Consider the following 18,443-nt stretch of genomic DNA (forward strand, 5'->3'; position numbering starts at 1 on the left):
TATCTGCGCTGAGTTAAGCGAGGACAAGAGGAAGTCTATGAGGGTGGAATAACTGATCTAACAGGAAAGGTTAACAGTGACTTTGGAAAGCAGCCATAGAGAAGGTTCCCACAGACATCCTGAGAGAGGGAGTTCCACAGCCAGTTCTATGCCTTTCCTCTGCAGATCAGAACATGGTGCTGGGCAGCTGGAGGCATGTTGGTCAAGGTCCCTTGTCTTACATGCCTTACTACCATGTTGCATAAATAATTAAGTAATGCTAAAAGACAAAGACTTTATACTCTGCATTAGCAACATGGATACTTGTTGATATTCTGGTAGTCAGATATAATTGTATTATTTGTTCATCAGAGTAGACCCAAAACTTCACTGTGGCGCTTTTAACATTAGGCAGGCTTGCTATGTGCCATGGATCTTTGAAATGCATTCTATTGTGTAGCTAGTGTTAAAAGTTTTGGTTTAGAGCAAAGGTCCTGAAACTATTATGATCTTCTTTGATGTGGTCTGAACTGGGTTTGCTGACTCCACTTCTCCCCTGCATCAAATTATTCATCTTTGTTTTGATTCACAATAAATATCAAAAACAACAGTTTGGCCAGGGGAGGGGGTAAGTCTTCCTATGTCACTTCTTCCTCCTTTCCCTCCCTCTCTGCTCTCACACCCACCACCAACAGGCCACCATGCAAATGATTTATTGTGATTTTGAGAAAATCTGGATATTAGAAAAGGATGTTGTGCTTTTGGGTTCTTAATCAATGTCAACTTATGGTCCTGTTTATGTAGATCAAGAAGTTCTAGACAGGTAACCATCTTAGTCTGATGCAACAAGAACAACAAAGAGCTCCTTAAAGACTAAGGCTCCAATCCTAAAAGCGCTTTCCTGGGAGTAAGCCTGTTGAATAAAATGGGAGTTACTTTTGAGGTTACCTGCTTAGAATTGTTCCCCAACAAATACATTGTGGAATAAAAAGCCATTTACTGCAGCCCTTCACTTTAGGTGCATGAAACATTCACGTCCATCTATCTATCCAATATCTTATATTCGAAAAAGAATAAAGTTGTTTTTTAGTAAAGTGAGACCCCTCCCCCCCAAAAAACAGCCAATGCTGGAGATAGCTGTAGGTGTGTCACATTAGAATGCAGAGCAGAAATGAATACACAGTCCCATAAAAGAAGTACAGGATCAAATCGTGACTCATTCACAACCATCATCCACTAATAATGAGTTGGCATAGCAAGATTAATGGTGTATATAAACATTTATTTATTTCATTTCTACCCCACTTATCTCTTCAATGGGGACCCAAAGAGTCTTACAACATTCTCCCCTTCCCCGTTTTATGCTCACAGCAGCACCACGAGGTAGGTTAGGCTGAGAGTTTGTGACTGGCCCAAAGTCATCCAGCGAGCGTCTATGGAAGAGTGAGGATCTGAACCTGAGTCTCCAGATCTTAGTACAACACTCTAACCACTACAATCAGGGCTTTATTTGAGAGGCAATGCCCCGGAACGGTGTTCTGGCAGCTCTCTCATGGAGACTGCCAAAATAGAAATTCGGCTATTCGCTGTGAGGCTTTGGGGTGCTTTTTTGCAGATAAAATCTTGTCTCTCCACCGCAATCTGCCAGCCATGGTTGATACAGTAAGGAAACTGGAGGCCCCTTGGCCATCTTCTGGTTCAACCTTAGATCACTTCAATCTGGTCTCCCGGGATGAGGTGGACAGGATCCTGTGGCTGGTTAGGCCCACCATGTGCTCCCTGGACCCCTGCCCGTTGTGGCTGGTGAAAGCCAGCGTCGATAGGTTGGGGGCCCAACTGGAGGATATTATTAATACATCATTAAGCTCTGGGGGTTTTCCCAGGGCATTGAAGGAAGCCGTGGTGAGGCCTTTTTTTAAAAAGCCATCTTTGGACCCTGCCAACCCATCCAGTTACCACCCAGTATCGAACCTCCCGTTTCTGGAAAAGGTGATTGAGCAGGTGGTGGTCGAGCAGCTGCAGGTTTTCCTGGAAGAGACTTCTGTCCTGGACCCATACCAATCCAGCTTCTGTCCAGTCCACGGGACGGAGACAGTGTTGGTCGCTCTCACGGATGATCTCCGTAGACACCTGGATCGAGGCGGGTCGGCACTGCTGATATTGCTAGATCTCTCAGCGGCATTCGATGCAGTCGACCATGAGTTGTTGGCCCACCGCCTCACTGATGTGGGGATTCAAGGGACGGCCTTGCAGTGGTTTGTTTCCTTTCTCCATGGTTGGGGACAGAGGGTAGCGCTGGGGGAGAGAGTGTCTGCATGCCAGCCATTGGTGTGCGGCATCCCGCAAGGGGTGATACTCTCTCCCCTGTTGTTCAACCTTTACATGTGCCCCCTCACCCAGTTGGTGTGGAGTTTCGCACTGGGTTGTCACCAGTATACAGATGACACCCAGTCATATCTGTTGATGGGCAACCGACCTGAATTGGCCCCGGATGTCCTGTTGAGATCCTTGGAGGCAGTATCTGGTTGGGTGAAGCAGAGCAGACTGAAGCTGAACCCTGTGAAGACGGAGGTCCTGTATTTGGGCTGTGAGCTGCAGGATACGGGAATTCGTGTCTTCCAGCCTTTGAGGGGGCCCCGTTGGTGCCTGTCTCATCAGTCAGGAGTCCTGGCATGATCCTGGATTCCTCCTTATCTATGGAGGCTCAGGTCACGTCTGTGGTCCAGACTGCTTTTTTCCAACTACAGCAGGCTAGGCAACTTGCCCCCTATCTTTCAGTCCAGGACCTAACCACAGTGGTCCATGCAACGGTCACTCTAGGCTAGATTACTGTAACTCCCACTACACAGGGCTGCCCTTGTGTCTGACCCAGAAACTACAGCGAGTCCAGAATGCTGCTGCTCAGGTCTTGATGAACATTCCATTCAGGTCACATATTACACCAGTTTTGCAGCAGCTTCACTGGCTTCCCATGGAGTTCCAGGTCCGTTTCAAGGTGTTGGTGTTGCCTTTTAAAGCCCTAAATGGACTGGGACCAGCATACCTGAGGGACCATCTCTCCCTTTATGTACCCCGGAGAGCGCTTCGTTCAGCAGATACTGGTGATCGCTGGTGATTGCTGGCCCCAGGGAGGCTCGTTTGGCCTCAACTGGGGCCAGGGCTTTTTTGGTCCTGGCCCCAACCTGGTGGAACTCTCTGTGTGAAGACACTTGGGCTCGCCAAGATCTAGTATCATTTCAGCGGGCCTGCAAGACAGAGATGTTCCGCCAGGCATATGGTTGAAGCCAGTATTAGGACCATCACTGAGCCTCCCATCACCTTCTCTTATCCAATGATATCCTGTCCGTCCGGGTGTCTCCCTCTTTATTTGAGGGCAGGAATGTGCAATAGGCCATCTGAGTTATGATTTTATGATATGATTTTAATTGTATTTATATAATTATGTATTTTATTAATGTTGTACCCCGTCCTGAGCCCACTTGCAGGGAGAGAGGGCTAAATACCAAATAAAGTAAAGTAAAAGCTCTGGAATCTGCCCATGTGATTCCTTCCTCCTTTGGCCCCGCGGGCTCTACAGAAGAGGTTAAGCTGCTTTGAGTTCATTCTGCTTTCTTTTCATTCCTCTCTCTCTCTTTCTCTCTGTGTGAGTGAGAGGTGAGTGAGAGAGAGAGTGCAAGCAGATGCTGCTTGGGCCTGGCGCGGGCTCTGCAGAGGAGGTTAAGCTGCTTTGAGTTCATTCTGCTTTCTTTTCATTCCTCTGTGTGTGAGAGAGAGAGTGAGAGAGCTGGGGCCCGGAGTGGGCTCTGCAGAGTAGCCTAAGCTGCTTTGAGTTCATTCTGCTTTCTTTTCATTCCTCTGTGTGTGTGTGTGAGAGAGAGAGAGAGCTGGGGCCTGGAGTGGGCTCTGCAGAAGAGGTTAAGCTGCTTTGAGTTCATTTTGCTTTCTTTTCATCCCTCTGTGAGTGAGAGAGAGAGCTGGGGCTTGGTGCGGGGTCTGCAGAGGAGGCTAAGCTGCTTTGAGTTCATTCTGCTTTCTTTTCATTCCTCTGTGTGTGTGTGAGAGAGAGAGCAAGCTGGGGCCCGGTGCAGGCTCTGCAGAGGAGCCTAAGCTGCTTTGAGTTCATTTTGCTTTCTTTTCATTCCTCTGTGTGTGAGAGAGAGAGTGAGAGAGCTGGGGCCCGGAGTGGGCTCTGCAGAGTAGCCTCAGCTGCTTTGAGTTCATTCTGCTTTCTTTTCATTCCTCTGTGTGTGTGTGTGTGAGAGAGAGAGAGCTGGGGCCTGGAGTGGGCTCTGCAGAAGAGGTTAAGCTGCTTTGAGTTCATTTTGCTTTCTTTTCATCCCTCTGTGAGTGAGAGAGAGAGCTGGGGCTTGGTGCGGGGTCTGCAGAGGAGGCTAAGCTGCTTTGAGTTCATTCCGCTTTCTTTTCATTCCTCTGTGTGTGTGTGAGAGAGAGAGCAAGCTGGGGCCCGGTGCAGGCTCTGCAGAGGAGCCTAAGCTGCTTTGAGTTCATTTTGCTTTCTGTGTGTGAGTGAGTGAGTGAGAGAGAGAGAGAGCACAAGCAGAGCTACTGTGGCCAGCTCTCCAGAGAAGTCTAAGCTACTATGAGTTCATTATGCTTTTATTTCATTCAGGGGTTTCTGTGTATGTGTGTGCTGCTTTGAGTTCATTCTGTTCTATTTTCATTGAGGGAGTAGGTGGGTGGGGCTGTTTGTGTATGTGTGCTGCTTTGAGTTCATTCTGCTTTCATTTCATTCAGGAGTTTCTGTGTATGTGTGTGCTGCTTTGAGTTCATTCTGTTTTATTTTCTTTTGGGGTGGGGGTGGGGCTCTGTGTGTATGTGTGCTACTTTGAGTTCATTCTGCTTTCTTTTCAGGGGTGGGGCTGTGTGTGTGTGTGTGCTGCTTTGAGTTCATTCTGCTTTCTTTTCAGGGGGTGGGGCTGTGTGTGTGCGCGCACGCATGTGCGTGCATGCACGTGCTGCTTCAAGTTCATTCTACTTTATTTTCATGGGGGATGGGAGCTGTGTGTGTGTTGCTTTGAGTTCATTCTGCTTTCTTTTCATGAGGGTGTGGGGGCTGTCCGTGTGTGTGTGTTGTTTTCATTCTTTTGTTTACTGAAGTTGACATTGTTATGGTTCCCACAGATTTTAAATGCAGATTGGTTCTGTGTTAGTTAAATATATCAGTTATGGTTATTTGTATTAGTTAAAATATCAGTTATGGGTATTCCAGTTTTATGGTAGGAATAGATAGCTGTGTCCAAGTCACAGAAGGCTTTCATCAATATTCATCAGCATACAGGTGTTCTTATGTCTTAATAGCTGTAACTCAAATGGTTCTCCCCACCCTCAGCTGATTAACAGCACTAAAATTGCAATGGACATATGGGTGTTAAGGAAGTTTTTATGAATATTGTTTGTCTGTGACATTGTAATATTTAAGAGCATTTCACAATGTCACAACAGCTTGGTAAGGTAGAGTTGGCAGGCAACAAAAAAATGCTATTTTAAACTAAGTATAAATCTAGTGCAGCTGAAGTTGAGTATCTTCTTATGAATTGCTCAAATAAAGCAAAACCCTCCCTGAAAATTTGAAAATTCAATATCCATTAGATTAGGAATTTCAGACTCTGTGGAATTTTGAGAAAGAATTTTGAATTTTTTTTCTATGCTGGCAGAGGGAATCTATTAGAATTTAGATTTGTGAGATGGGTTTTGGATTTTTAGAGGCCCCCTGCTTCTTGCATATTTTAAAAAATGATTCCAAATAAATGATATGTTTGGGAAAGGGAATGGAAGATTTCACTTTTTGTAGAGGATACAGAAAGGGAAAAAACCCTTTCTCATAGTAGTGCAATTTTCCAAGCTTACAAACACTTGTCATAATGCATTGTGCTGGGTTCCGGGAAGTGGCATCACTTCCAGAAAAGGCGTGACCTCTAGGAGTGACGCATGTGTACATGTGGTAATAGAGAGTTCCACCTTCTCTTTTCCCAGAAAAAAGCCCTGACTATAATGTTTATGAATTAGCCACTGCTGGTTCCCATTAAGTCCAAGTTTCAGAAGGTTAAATTTACTGACAAGTTCCAACTCAGTGGCTTCTTGCTGAAATTCAAAACTTGGTCATTGATATATGGTAGCTTTAATGTCTGCTACAGAATGAAGCTAATACAGTGTAGACTTCTACCCCACTCTCCATTTTTCTTTGTTTTACTTACCTCCATCACTTCAAGACTTTTCAATTAGTAATTCAGATTTTCTATTGCTGGTACATTAAGGGGATGAACCACTGCTTAAAATACCCTGGAAGCATTCCAAGCAGCACAGAAGGAAAGAAAATGAAAAACACACACAAAGAATGCAAGTTAACATTAGACATGCTCATAGTGGGTGGAATCAGTGGCAGCAACAACCCACAGCATACCTGGCAGCTCTGGAGAACATCCCACACACTTTTAGTCTCTCTCCCTCCCTCCCTCCCTCTTTTTTTTTCTCTTTCCCCTTGATATTTCAAGCCACAGTACTTACAATAAAAAAGCTAATTTAATTTACCCTGAGTCTTCCAACACTGATGTAAGGAGGCGTGTACAAGTGCTTCAAATGCTCTACTCTCTTTGTCCCCTACTCTTATTTCCATCTATCTTCAAAACACACCTCTCCCCTTAGTATTTATTTTCACAATGAAACCAAAGTTCCTCATATCTGGCTGCTATTTTTTCTTGGCTGGTCTTTTGGGTGCCAGCAGGCAATGGGATCCAGAGGCAGGGGATCCCCCCATCCCAGTGCGAATTTGGCAGCCCTAGCTATAAGCCTATGCACATTTATCAGTGGGAATTGTTTTCAAGTATAATTACAGAGAATTTGACTATACAAATAATAAACCACCAGCACTTACTCAAAGAAAGCAGACCAGATCTCAGGTAAGGCTGATGGGTATCCCAGTGGTGGTAAACAGTAGCCTAAGTGCCAGTTCTACAATGGTTATCTGCCCTGGGTTCAGTGCCATTGAAAAGCATATTTTCCTCTAGCATCATGGTGCATTCATGCAGGGTTTCCTGAGCCTTTGCTCCCCCTATCATAGGGTTGCCAGCTCTGGCTTGGGAAATTCCTGGAGATCTCATTGTGGAAATATATCTCCAAAACAGAAGGAGCTAGCGTGTCCATGTGTAAAAACCACCTAATGTAATGAAAACATCCTCGCAAGGAGTTTTGGCCTGAGGGCTGCAGAGCATACCTGTGAAAAGATTTAATTCATCTGTTGCATTGAACTTGATCTATCCCATTCAGGACCTGTAAAAATATTAACATGTCCAAATTGGTGTTTGTTACTGATATAGTGATAATAGCAGCTATGCTGTCGGCTGTACCTACAGGTCAGGTTATGCTAAGGATATTACAGAGCATTTAGTGTGGATTCACACAGTTTCTTTCTTTGCAGTCTCTTTGCGGTGAAAACCACATATAGTTTATCCTTTTGAATGGGTCTACTGCTTCTCCCAACAAGGAATTCTTACATCTCAAAGAAATGCCAGATATTAGCACCTATGAATCTACCTGTTTTTTTTTTTATTAACAACATTAACTAACGATACAGAGGGAAGGAAAGGGGACAAGGGAAGGAAAGAAAGAAAAAAACAGCAACATATAACAACACTACACTACACATAATGCTTTCCCTTCATACTGCCATTATTAAAAAAATTAAAGCTTTGTATGATATTGATGGAGTGGCTGACCTTGCCAAATACAAATTACAATTCAAATTAAGTCTTCCTCCCCCTCCTGGGCCCCGGACGCAATTCTCTCTGAGCAACTGCAGCCGTAGTGCTCGTTTCCTCCCCCCCCCCTTCAGACTTCGCCTTTTCTTCTTGCTTGGTGTCTTGCTGAAATTCTGGATTTTTGTCCTCAAAATCCCTTAGTTGATCTTCTGATGTTATCTTGTAAGCTTGATCTTTGAAACTGAACCAAATACCTTCCGGAAATAGCCATTTGTACTTTATTCCACGTTCCCTCAGAAGAGCTGCGAGCTTTTTATACTTAAATCTTCTTTTCCGAACTAAAAATGGGACGTCTTTCAGTATCTTGACTTTATTGCCCCAAAAGTCCAGATCCGCATTGTATGAGTTGTATAGGATAGTGTCTCGGATCCTTTTAGATGAAAGATCGATGATGATCTCGCGAGGCAGCTGACGCTTCGTTGCATATTTTGAAGAAACCCGACGGACTTCCAAAATGGCGCTTTTTACCTCTTCTTTAGTTGCCTTCGCGGGTGTCGCCAATAGTTCCGAGACCAGACCCCATAAATCCTCATTTTCCTCCTCTTTCACGTTCTGGAGGCACAAAATTGTCTGTGTTCGTTCCACCTGTAGCCCAATCAGCTGGTTCTCCACCAGCTTTAACTCTTTATTCGTTGCCCTCACGAGTGACGCATTTTCCCAAGCAGACTTCTCTGCCCCCCCGCTACTTCCTTAATGGTTTTCACTTCGCTCTCAATTAATCCCACCCTTTGATCTGTTTCATTCAGCTTGTCAACAAAGGGTTTTATGGCTTCAATAACCGACCTCTTCACCAATTCCTCGAGCGACTCTCCTTTCCCCTGTAGGGCAGCCGAAATTGACTTGCCCAAAGCGGGACTCTATTTTTTTGCTGCCATTTTAGGGGGGGGGACCGCCAACCGAATTCTGAAACTCAGCGAGGGGGAAGAACGAGCCTTCTTAGCTTCAGATCCCACCACTCCTTCGCGTGCGCTTGTAATAACAGAAGGGATTCGCTTACTTACAGGCTTCCGCCTAGTTCTGTTCTTTGCCGTTTTCCATGGCCCGGCAGCACTCAAGGCGCCGTGCACGTCTGCCGGCCTCCATAGGAATAAACGGGCAATTTACCCCCCACATTGGTTTTCGGGGGGCTCTTCCCGCAGTGTTCCAGACCCTGCCTCCCTCACTGGGAGTCCTGGGGGCTAATCTTCGCAGATCAGCCGCCCGGTCAGGGTGCTCGGGCGCTTCCTCCCGGACCTGCGGAGAGGAGCGTCTGACATGGCCGAGAAAACGAAAACGAATCCCTATGAATCTACCTGTTAAATAACTGCTTTTTAAGGCAAAAATAGTAATAATAATAATAATAACATTTGATTTATATACCGCCCTTCAGGACAACTTAATGCCCACTCAAAGTGGTTTACAAAGTATGTTATTATTATCTCCACAACAATCACCCTGTGGGGTGGGTGGGGCTGAGAGAGCTCTGGAAGAGCTGTGACGGACCCAAGGTCACTCAGCTGGCTTCAGGCAAACCCGGTTCTCCAGATTAGAGTCCTGCCACTACACCAAACTGGAGCTACATTTGTCAGATACGTAGCTCCATAGTACACTGCTCAGCATATACTTTCCCTTGGCAATTTTTAAAACTGAGTTTATTTGTTCAGAAAATGCTCTTAAATAATCATAAATGGATCTTGCAAATTGGGATGTACGCTGAAATCAGAGGGAAGGGAATATCATCAGAACTATGTGCTTGGTAGAGTTTGAACATGAGGCAAGGAGCTTAAATCCTCACGTTCTGCATGGCTTTGGACATGTCACATCACAGCCTAACCTATTTAAAATACCACATTCAGATTCTTTACTTCCTTTTAACCTTCAACAATTACCAGTAATTCCTCAGACATTAGTTCAGTGTGTTCTCTTTTCTTTTGTATTCCTTTTACGATCAAGAGAGATGTTTCTGCTGAGAAGTAAGGAAGGACTCTAAGAAGCTACTGAACCTAAGGGATAGTCTTTCCAGTCAGAGAAATCTGGAAGTAGAGTATATAATAAAGTAAAAACAACTTTTCAGTTAGTGGGCAGGCCCAGCCCTTAGTTATCTGGATTAAGGATTGAGGCCACTGATTCTCATCCAGATGGCTATTCTTCCAGAGGGAAAGAGAACATAACCCTTCAGAGGAAGTGGAAACTGGCAGAACTGAAAAGCTGTTTCATCTGGTAAAGCTTTGTCTACCATGCGCTCACTAATATTGGTTTGTATGCAGGGGTGGTTGACAAGAAATTATATAAGAAAAGAATTTCCTGCTCATTCTGTAAGACACAAATAATGCAACATTCTGCATTGTCTTATGGCTGCTTCAACTATAAATGCCCTCCACTGATCATTCTTTTGTGTAAGAAAATATGCAGATTGTTACATGTAAAAATTGTATGTTTCTCCTTAGAAGCTAAAATGACAAGACTAAAGCTATCGTACTTTGGTCACATCATGAGAAGTCAAGATTCTCTGGAAAAGTCAATAATGCTAGGAAAAGTGGAAGGCAGCAGGAAATGCGGAAGACCTAAAACGAGATGGCTTGACTCAATAAAAGAAGCCACGTCCTCCAGTTTGCAGGATCTGAGTAGGTCTGTTAGAGAGAGAACATTTTGGAGGTCTTTCATTCATAGGGTCGCCCTAGGTCGAAGATGACTTGACAGCACATAACACACACAACACATGTGCACATGCTGGGGAAGCTATGACCATTTGCATCTGCCGTGCAACGAAACAGATATAAGAGGGATAGTCACATCCCCTCTGCATGCAGTTTTCATGCTTATTCTTCGAAAAATCTGGTGACCTTGAATGAAACTTGTCATGTTTCAAATGGCTCTTATACAGGAGATGAAGTGCTTAAAGGTCCTTGAAAACAGAACAGTACAGCTTGGCAGAGAGGCACCCTGAAGCTTTTGGCAGATGTTTCAGTGAAATGTTTTGTGAAAGCTTTTTCCTTCTTAAAAAGAAGGGAGGAGAATTGAGACATGTTAAAATGAAAAAAATCAAACATTTGTCAGAACATGAACTCATGAAACAGCCTTGTAATGAATTGGACCGTTGGTCTGTTGAGGTCACTGTTCTCTACTCGGAGTGGCAGTGGCTCTCACGGGTCTTCTTAGGTCTTCTTAGGTTTCCAGCTGGAGATGCTATGGATGCAACCTGGGGCTTTCTACATACGCAGCAGATGCTGTACCATAGAGCCCCCGTCTCTCCTTTGCCCATCCTTGCAGCCCCATTTGCTGTGTGTGTGACGAGTCAGATAGTGAGATTTTCTTCCCCCTGCTTTCATTTCATTCCCCATGTAGGCTATGATCAGAGAGAGATACAAACATTGCCAGGCTCTGACACTGTTCACCTCCAGCTCTGAACTTTGTCAGCAGCCCTGTCTGTCAATCCAGGGCTCAAGTTGCCGGGCTATTAGGTGACCTGGGGACACCAGAAAGAGATACATACTGTCCCAGCTCTCTTTTTCACAATATCTTCCTGCTATTCCTTCCCCTCTCTGATTCTTGCCCATTCTCTTTTGCTATGTTCCCCCTCCTCTTCTCCTTCCCTATTTCCTTCCTTCTGTTTTAGTCTGCAACCAAATTATACTTGTGGAATGGTTACAAGACAAACTGAGATGATTGGATGACACCTGTGATGGAAGAAATAATTTGTCTTTATGGGCAAGAAGACTAACTCTACAATCCTAAGCAGAGTTATATTATTCTAAACCCATTGATTTCAATAAACTTACAAGGATATAATTCTGCTTAGGGTGGCATGGTGAGCATATTTAATAAGCCTCCTTCATGGAGCATCCCAGGCCTAACTGCACACCATCTAACTGAGTTATGTTGCAGAAGGCAAGTTTTAACATGGCTTCTGTACTATGATGGTGGAGAGTGCCATCAAATCATAGCTGAATTATGGCAACCCCTGGTAAGGCTTTCATGGCAAGAGACTAACAGAGGTGGTTTGCCATTCCCTGCCTCTGCAACCCTGTTCTTCACTGGAGGTCTCCCAACCAATTACTAACTAAGGCCGACCCTGCTTGGTTTCTGAGCTCTGACGAGATTAGGCTTACCTGGGCTATCCAGGTAGGGTTGCCAGATCCCCTGACCCCCCCCCCCCCCGGGCAAGGGCCCGAGGCCCAGCACCTACCTTTTCACTTCCCCCTGAATTGTCCCTTTTTGCTTCCCCCGAATTGGCCCAAATCCAGCCACTATGGTTTGCAGCGACCCAATTTGGGCTGAATCCAGACACTGTGGAGCATGGGAGCACTCCTGTGCTCCACATCAGCCCAATTCAGGCCGAATCTGGCCCAAATCCAGCCCAAATCTGGCTGCTGCAGCAAGTGGGAGCATGCCACGCTGTCCAGAAGCACAACCTGGGATGTGTATTCCCTCCCAGCTGGTCAGGTAAGCAGGGGTGGGGAGTGGAGGGTGGGAGTGAGGGATCCCCCACCCCCAGTGGGGGACTGGCAACCCTATATCCAGTTAGGGGGCTGTGATTATTAGCATAATCAGAAAGACTGAATATAGCATCCTTCCAGGGTTGCCAACGTCCAGGTGGGGCTCAAAGATCTCCTTGCATTACAATCAATCTCTAGACTACAGAGATCAGTTTCTTTGAAGAAAATTAATCTTCGTAAGGTGGGCTCTATGGCATTATACTTCACTGAGGTCCCTCCCCTTCCCATATCCCACCCCCAGGTTCCACCTAAAATCTGCAGAAATTTCTCTACCTGGAGTTGGCAACCCTACATCCAACAAACTTTAATAGGTTCTTGCTAGTAATATCATGGTATGGCAGGGCTAGTCAAAGGTCAAGGTTTTGGGGGTCCTGTTCCTTCATGAACATGCAGGGCTCACCTGTCAGTTCAGTAACAGATGTTAATTGCAAGCATCATACAGTCAAGACAAGGAAGTGGTTGACAGCAGTGCTCCTGCCATATGGTCCACAATTAGGGTTGCCAGCCTCCAGGTGGTGGCTGGAGAGGTCCCGGAATTACAGCGCATCTCCAGACTACAGAGTTCAGTTCCGGTGGAAAAAATGGCTGCTTTGGAGGGTAGACTTTATGGCATTATACCCTGCTGAGGTCCCTCCCCTCCCCAAACCTCGCCCTTCCCAGGCTCCACGCATAAAATCTCCAGGAATTTCCCAACCCAGAGCTGGCAACCCTACCCACAATTCTCACCACTTCATTGGCCACCCCAAACAGCGGCTGGCTGCTGCTTTTAAAGCCTGCCTCAGCCTATCTGCCTCATGCCCCCACCCTTTCCCAGCTAATCTCTGCCCTGCTCAGGCCCCAGGTCATCAGCCAGAAGCTGCTCCACCTCAGGCATGCTCTGCTCTCCTATAGCCAGCTTCTCAGTGCTGCCTAGACACCCTTTCTTTTCCACCAATGTCATTTGGCCCCTCACAGTCTGCAGTTCTCCTGGCCCCAGGTGGACGCAGTCCCACAGCTGCCTGACCCTGTTACACATGGTAAAACTCAGTAGCAAGCATCATGATCCCAGTTGAAAGAAAGAGTCTAAAGAGGTGCCGAGGAATTTTTTTGCCTGGACAGGCCCTCCTGCCCTACTCTCCTACTTTTATCCCCAGTAGGAATGGCAGCCATTTGGCTGTTAACTTTTAATAACTGTTCTTTGTTTCTGGTGCTTCCTCTTGCCAGAGGTATTAAATCATGGGAGTTTTAGAAAAGTCACTCGTAGGAAATGGCTCATGAAGAGAAAATGTGTTCTGTGTCCTGCCACATCCTTTCAGAGCTTTGCTAAGAGCAGCTTTTGCCATGACCCATGGCCAGACATTTTTATAAGCTGCCAGTACCACTCCTCTCCCAGACAGTTTAGATGGCTTAGGAAGGACATCAGTGGCCTATATTTTGTGGTTTTACAAGATGCTAAGTGAGTTCTAGTCTAGGAAGCTGTTGGGCTAATTGGTTTGAATCGCTGCTTAGGAAGCATACAGAAAGCTCCAAATAGTGCAGATTTATTATCAGATACTGCCATCTTGCGTTGAGTTTCAACAAAATGTTAGCTCAGTACTGTGCATCCATTATCCAAGGGATGAACCTCCGGCAGCACTGTGACAATTGTTTGTTTTCTTAATTTTTATGATAACCAGGCCCATTGTGTTTAGCCAACCCCTTGAAGAGAAGGAGAGATCTGAGACAGTTTAGTGTTGGCCAATTTCCTGCTTGCAGCATGTTTATACAAGGCGTTCAAAACGAAATGAACTGCTATCTGAAACCTTTTGAAGTCGTTCAATAAATTCCTTTCACATACAGTCATTCATAATCACAAAGTATAACTACATACAAGACAGAGGGACAGTCTCCTGAGGACTTTTCACCTCGTCATTTTGCTTGCAGAACTGTTCTTGTATATATTTAGTATGCAAAGTCTGGGATTTTTCCACTCTTGAAACTTTATTTATTTAGTTAGAGTCCACCTTTCTCACTGATATCCAAGGCAGATTACACAGTGCAAGTGAAAATACAATATAATCAACAGCTCAGATGTTCACTGAACAAAGTACAATAATGAACAACTGTTAGGACATGAAAGATATACAGTAGGGTATGATAGCAGAAATTTTGAGAACAAGCATATAGATGAAATCTTTCTGAAACAAAAAGTAACAAATCATCATGGCATGTTTAGCAGCATGGAAACTCCCTAAGAGGTGCATTTCTACATCAACCGACAGTACCCAGCATCGTATATAGTCCCTATCCCTATCAAGGCATCTCTCTGAGCTGCTTCTTATGACACAGCCCTATAATCTGGGTAGAAAGCCCTCCTGAATAATTCAGTTCTGCATAGTTCAAGCCTTGGTGGCAGCCAAGCAGGCACGCAATGGCCTCTAGAGTAGAAAGTCAGAAAAAACAAGCAGTTATCCACTGGGAGCTGCTACCAGACCATTGCAACCAATGGGTAACCTCTAATTGCTAACAGGACATTACAGTCTGTTGTCAGTTTGATTTAATTATATGACCTAAGCCACATGGAGCTCAGGTACATAGTATGTTTTCTTCAGCTTCCAATTTCTTGATAATCATTTTTTTAAAGTTCCCTTTCTTCTTTTAAAGTTCCCTTTCTTCCCAATAACTATGGATCCAATTCCCCAGGTGGGAGCGGGGGAACCCTCCACTTTCACCCTCTGCCCCCTGCCTCCACTTACCTGGTGCACTCCTGGGGTGGTGCAACAACATCACTGACGTCATCACGCTGCCTTGGGAGCACTCCCGCACTTTACCACAGGTGAATTTGGGCCCCAAATAGGTCAATGTGGACACATTTGAGGCCCAAATGGCCCCACTGTGAAGCACGTGTGCACCCCAGCACTTGTGTGGTGATGTCATCAGAAGTGAGAGGTAGGAGCCAGGTCTCCCCCTCCCTCCGGGAAGGTAAGGGGACCTGGCAACCCTACCAAGAACCCCTCGCCCCATCTCTCATATTTATTATATATAGCTACAGCATTTTCACTAGCTATGGGTGAAACAGTTGCATTTGCTTGAACTGAATTTTGTAGAAGCATGAGGGGGGGGGGAACCAATGCAGATTTTGTTTTATTATTTACTTTTATAAATGGCTTCCTTGCTCCAGTTTGCTACTTTCTAATTTATGTAAAAGCAAAAAAAAAATGCTTAATAGTATGGGGGAAAGGATATTTCAAATCTGAAATGTGCTAGAAACCACCTGAACTTTTTTGGGGGTCCTACTGAAATGATGGGTCTTTGCAGAGCTCAGTGAATAAGGTCATTCAAACCCAGCATTTCTGCAATCATCACTAGGATGACTGGATGAAATAGAGATTCTTGTACCTTTAACAAGAATTTTGGCATGTATATTTTGCTTGTGCTACAGAGATGACAAGCATGGTACCTGTTGAAATTTCAGTTAAATAAACAGAATCCCTGTTTTGTGTTTCATCTTCTCTTTCTGTTCATTGATTTCAAATAAGAACTAAAATAAATAGTAAAAAATACCAGTCATTACAATCTGAAGTTAAGTTAAGAAGGCATAACATTACGGTTTCTCTAAAAGTTTTTAGTATCTTCCTATCCAACCTTAAATATTTTGAGAGGAGAGGCTGAGAAAAATTTAAACTGACATATGCATCTGACAGATATTCAAAACCACTTCCCACAGAGTCTCTCTACATGAGATACCTCAGCACATGTCCGTCAAGTGTAAGGAGACACAATGTTAGCCAGGAAGTGTAGTTTTAAAAGACAGAGCCAGCAAAGATAGCTCCTCAGAGAATTTATTCATTTCATCTTTACCTCCCCGAAGGCTCTATCAGTTTCACCTCTCCAGTCTAAAACTGTGTTAGATCACACAACTAACATAGGCATGAACAGCATTACGAACGCAAAAAAGCCCACGAACAGACTTTTCGGCTGTTCGCGAACAGGCTGTTCGTGAGGCCCCATTCCAAATGAACAGGTGGTTGTTGCAAGCCTCGTTTGCTGTTCGTTGCTGTTCGTCAAGCCAGACAGTCTGGCACCTGCAATCAATTCCCATGGAAACTCAAGGATTGTCTGAACTCCTGCTGTTGCCCGGGAAACCCGGAATCAAAGATTCCCGAAACTATTTCTATAGCTTCAGGAAGCTTCAGAGTTTAAAAGCCCATTTCCGTGCCGCTACTCAGCAGCATGGAAAGGGGCATTTAAACCCCTGAATCAGCTGCTCGTTGGGGGCTTCCTCGACGAGTGGCTGAGTGCCGGCTGCCCCTCTCTTGGTGTGAGAGCGATGGGGAGAATCTCCCTGCCCCTCTTGCACCAGGTCGCAGCTGCCCAACGGCACTGGCTCTCCCGGTGCTGAGAGGGATGGGAAGATTCTCCTCCCTCCCACTGGGAGAGCCGCTGCCGCTGGGCTTCTTCTGCCCAGTGTCAGAGGGACTAGGAGATTCTCCTCAACCCTCTGACACCGGGCAGAAGCAGCCTGGTGCGCTCGCTCTCCCGGTGGGAGGGGGAGAATCTCTCTGTCCCTCTCAGCACCAGGAGAGCTGCCGCCACTGGGCTGCTTCTGCCCAGAGTCAGAGGGACGGGGAGAATCTCCCCGCACTGCTCGCATGGGGCAGAAGCAGTCCCCAGGCGCCAGCTCTACTGGGTGCGAGCAGGACAGGGAGAATCTCCCCGTCCCGCTTGCACAGGACAGAAGCAGCCCTGGGGTGCCAGCTCTGCCGGGTGCGAGCAGGACAGGGAGAATCTCCCTGCACCACTCACACAGGGCAGAAGCAGCCCCGGGGTGCTGGCTCTGCCGGGTGCGAGCAGGACGAGGAGATTCTCCTGGTCCCTCTGACACCAGGCAGAAGCAGCCCCACGGCACCAGCTCTCCTGGTGCTAAGAGGGATGGGAAGATTCTCCCTGCCCTGCTCGCATGGGGTAGAAGCAGCCCCGTGGCGCCAGCTCTGCCGGGTGCGACCAGGATGGGGAGAATCTCCCTGCCCTGCTGGCACTGGGCAGAAGAAGCCTGGCAGCATGCGGAAGGGGGGGTAGGGCTGGGGGTGTTTAAAGGGCCCTGCTGCTTGCAAGTGGCAGGACAGGGCCCTTTAAACTATCCCCCCCCGCCACCTGCCAGCTGATAGTTTAAAGGGATCTTTAAAGGGCCAGGAAAGTGGATTAGAGGGGAGGGGGCTAAATGGGGGGTCGGTGTGGGGGGGGCTGCAGGCCCCCATGAACAATGAACATTGAACATATATTGTCGAAGGCTTTCACGGCCGGAGAACGATGGTTGTTGTGGGTTTTCCAGGCTGTACTTCCGTGGTCTTGGCATTGTAGTTCCTGACGTTTCGCCAGCAGCTGTGACTGGCATCTTCAGAGGTGTAGCACCGAAAGACACGGAGATCCATGTCTTTCGGTGCTACACCTCTGAAGATGCCAGTCACAGCTGCGGGCGAAACGTCAGTAACTACAATGCCAAGACCACAGCAATACAGCCTGGAAAACCCACAACAACCAACAATGAACATGTTCGTGACAGCATCATGTTCGTCAATGTTCATTGTTCGTGGACGGCAACAAACCACGAACAGCATGTTTGGGTTTTTTCGCATTTGTGCCCATGTCTAATCACAACCAGAGGACAGTGAGGAATGGAATTGGGCTGGAGCTGCCTTCCAGAGCTGGGCTTGGACGTGGAGAGGTTATAATGGGCTGAAGTTTCCCTTCTGGTATTTCACAGCCCCTTCACACGCTCCAGTATATAGCAAAGCCTTTGCCCTGCTTCCAACTCTCTCTTTTTAAACTATCCTTCCTGGCTAACATTGCATCTCCTGACATGTGTTATTCATGTCTCATGTAGAGAGACTCTCAGTTTGATCCTAGTTAAGGAAGCATGCCTCCTATTTGCAGTTAGCCCTGCATACAATTTTTTATTTTCCTTGAATACCCTTCTAAGTGTCAGGTCTCTCATACGTAAACTTTTTTGGCACACCAGCAAATGAATAGTGTTGGCTAGGTCTGCTGTTATTTTACCATTAGTAATGAGAAGGTGCAGCGTGGTCCCGCAACTGCCGTGGAGGTGGCGAGAAGGCCGCACTGTGGGGAGGGCTCCTCATGGCCGCTGCAGGGCCTTGGGATGTCCATGCCGGGCCTCCATGCCACTGGCAGCAGGCCTCTGAGGGGCCATAGAGGTGCAGTGCAGGGGAGCCCCCCCCCACGAGGCCTTCCTGCT

General features: G+C 46.3%; 1 protein-coding gene across 2 annotated transcripts in view; it reads left to right on the forward strand.

The window, feature by feature from the left end:
* Window positions 1-18,443, forward strand: part of SYNPO (synaptopodin) — an 83,904-nt gene that overhangs the window by 39,796 nt on the left and 25,665 nt on the right. The gene's annotated exons all lie outside the window — the stretch shown is intronic.

The sequence above is a fragment of the Eublepharis macularius genome, chromosome 4 (assembly GCF_028583425.1).
Source record: "Eublepharis macularius isolate TG4126 chromosome 4, MPM_Emac_v1.0, whole genome shotgun sequence".
Classification (NCBI taxonomy): domain Eukaryota; kingdom Metazoa; phylum Chordata; class Lepidosauria; order Squamata; family Eublepharidae; genus Eublepharis; species Eublepharis macularius.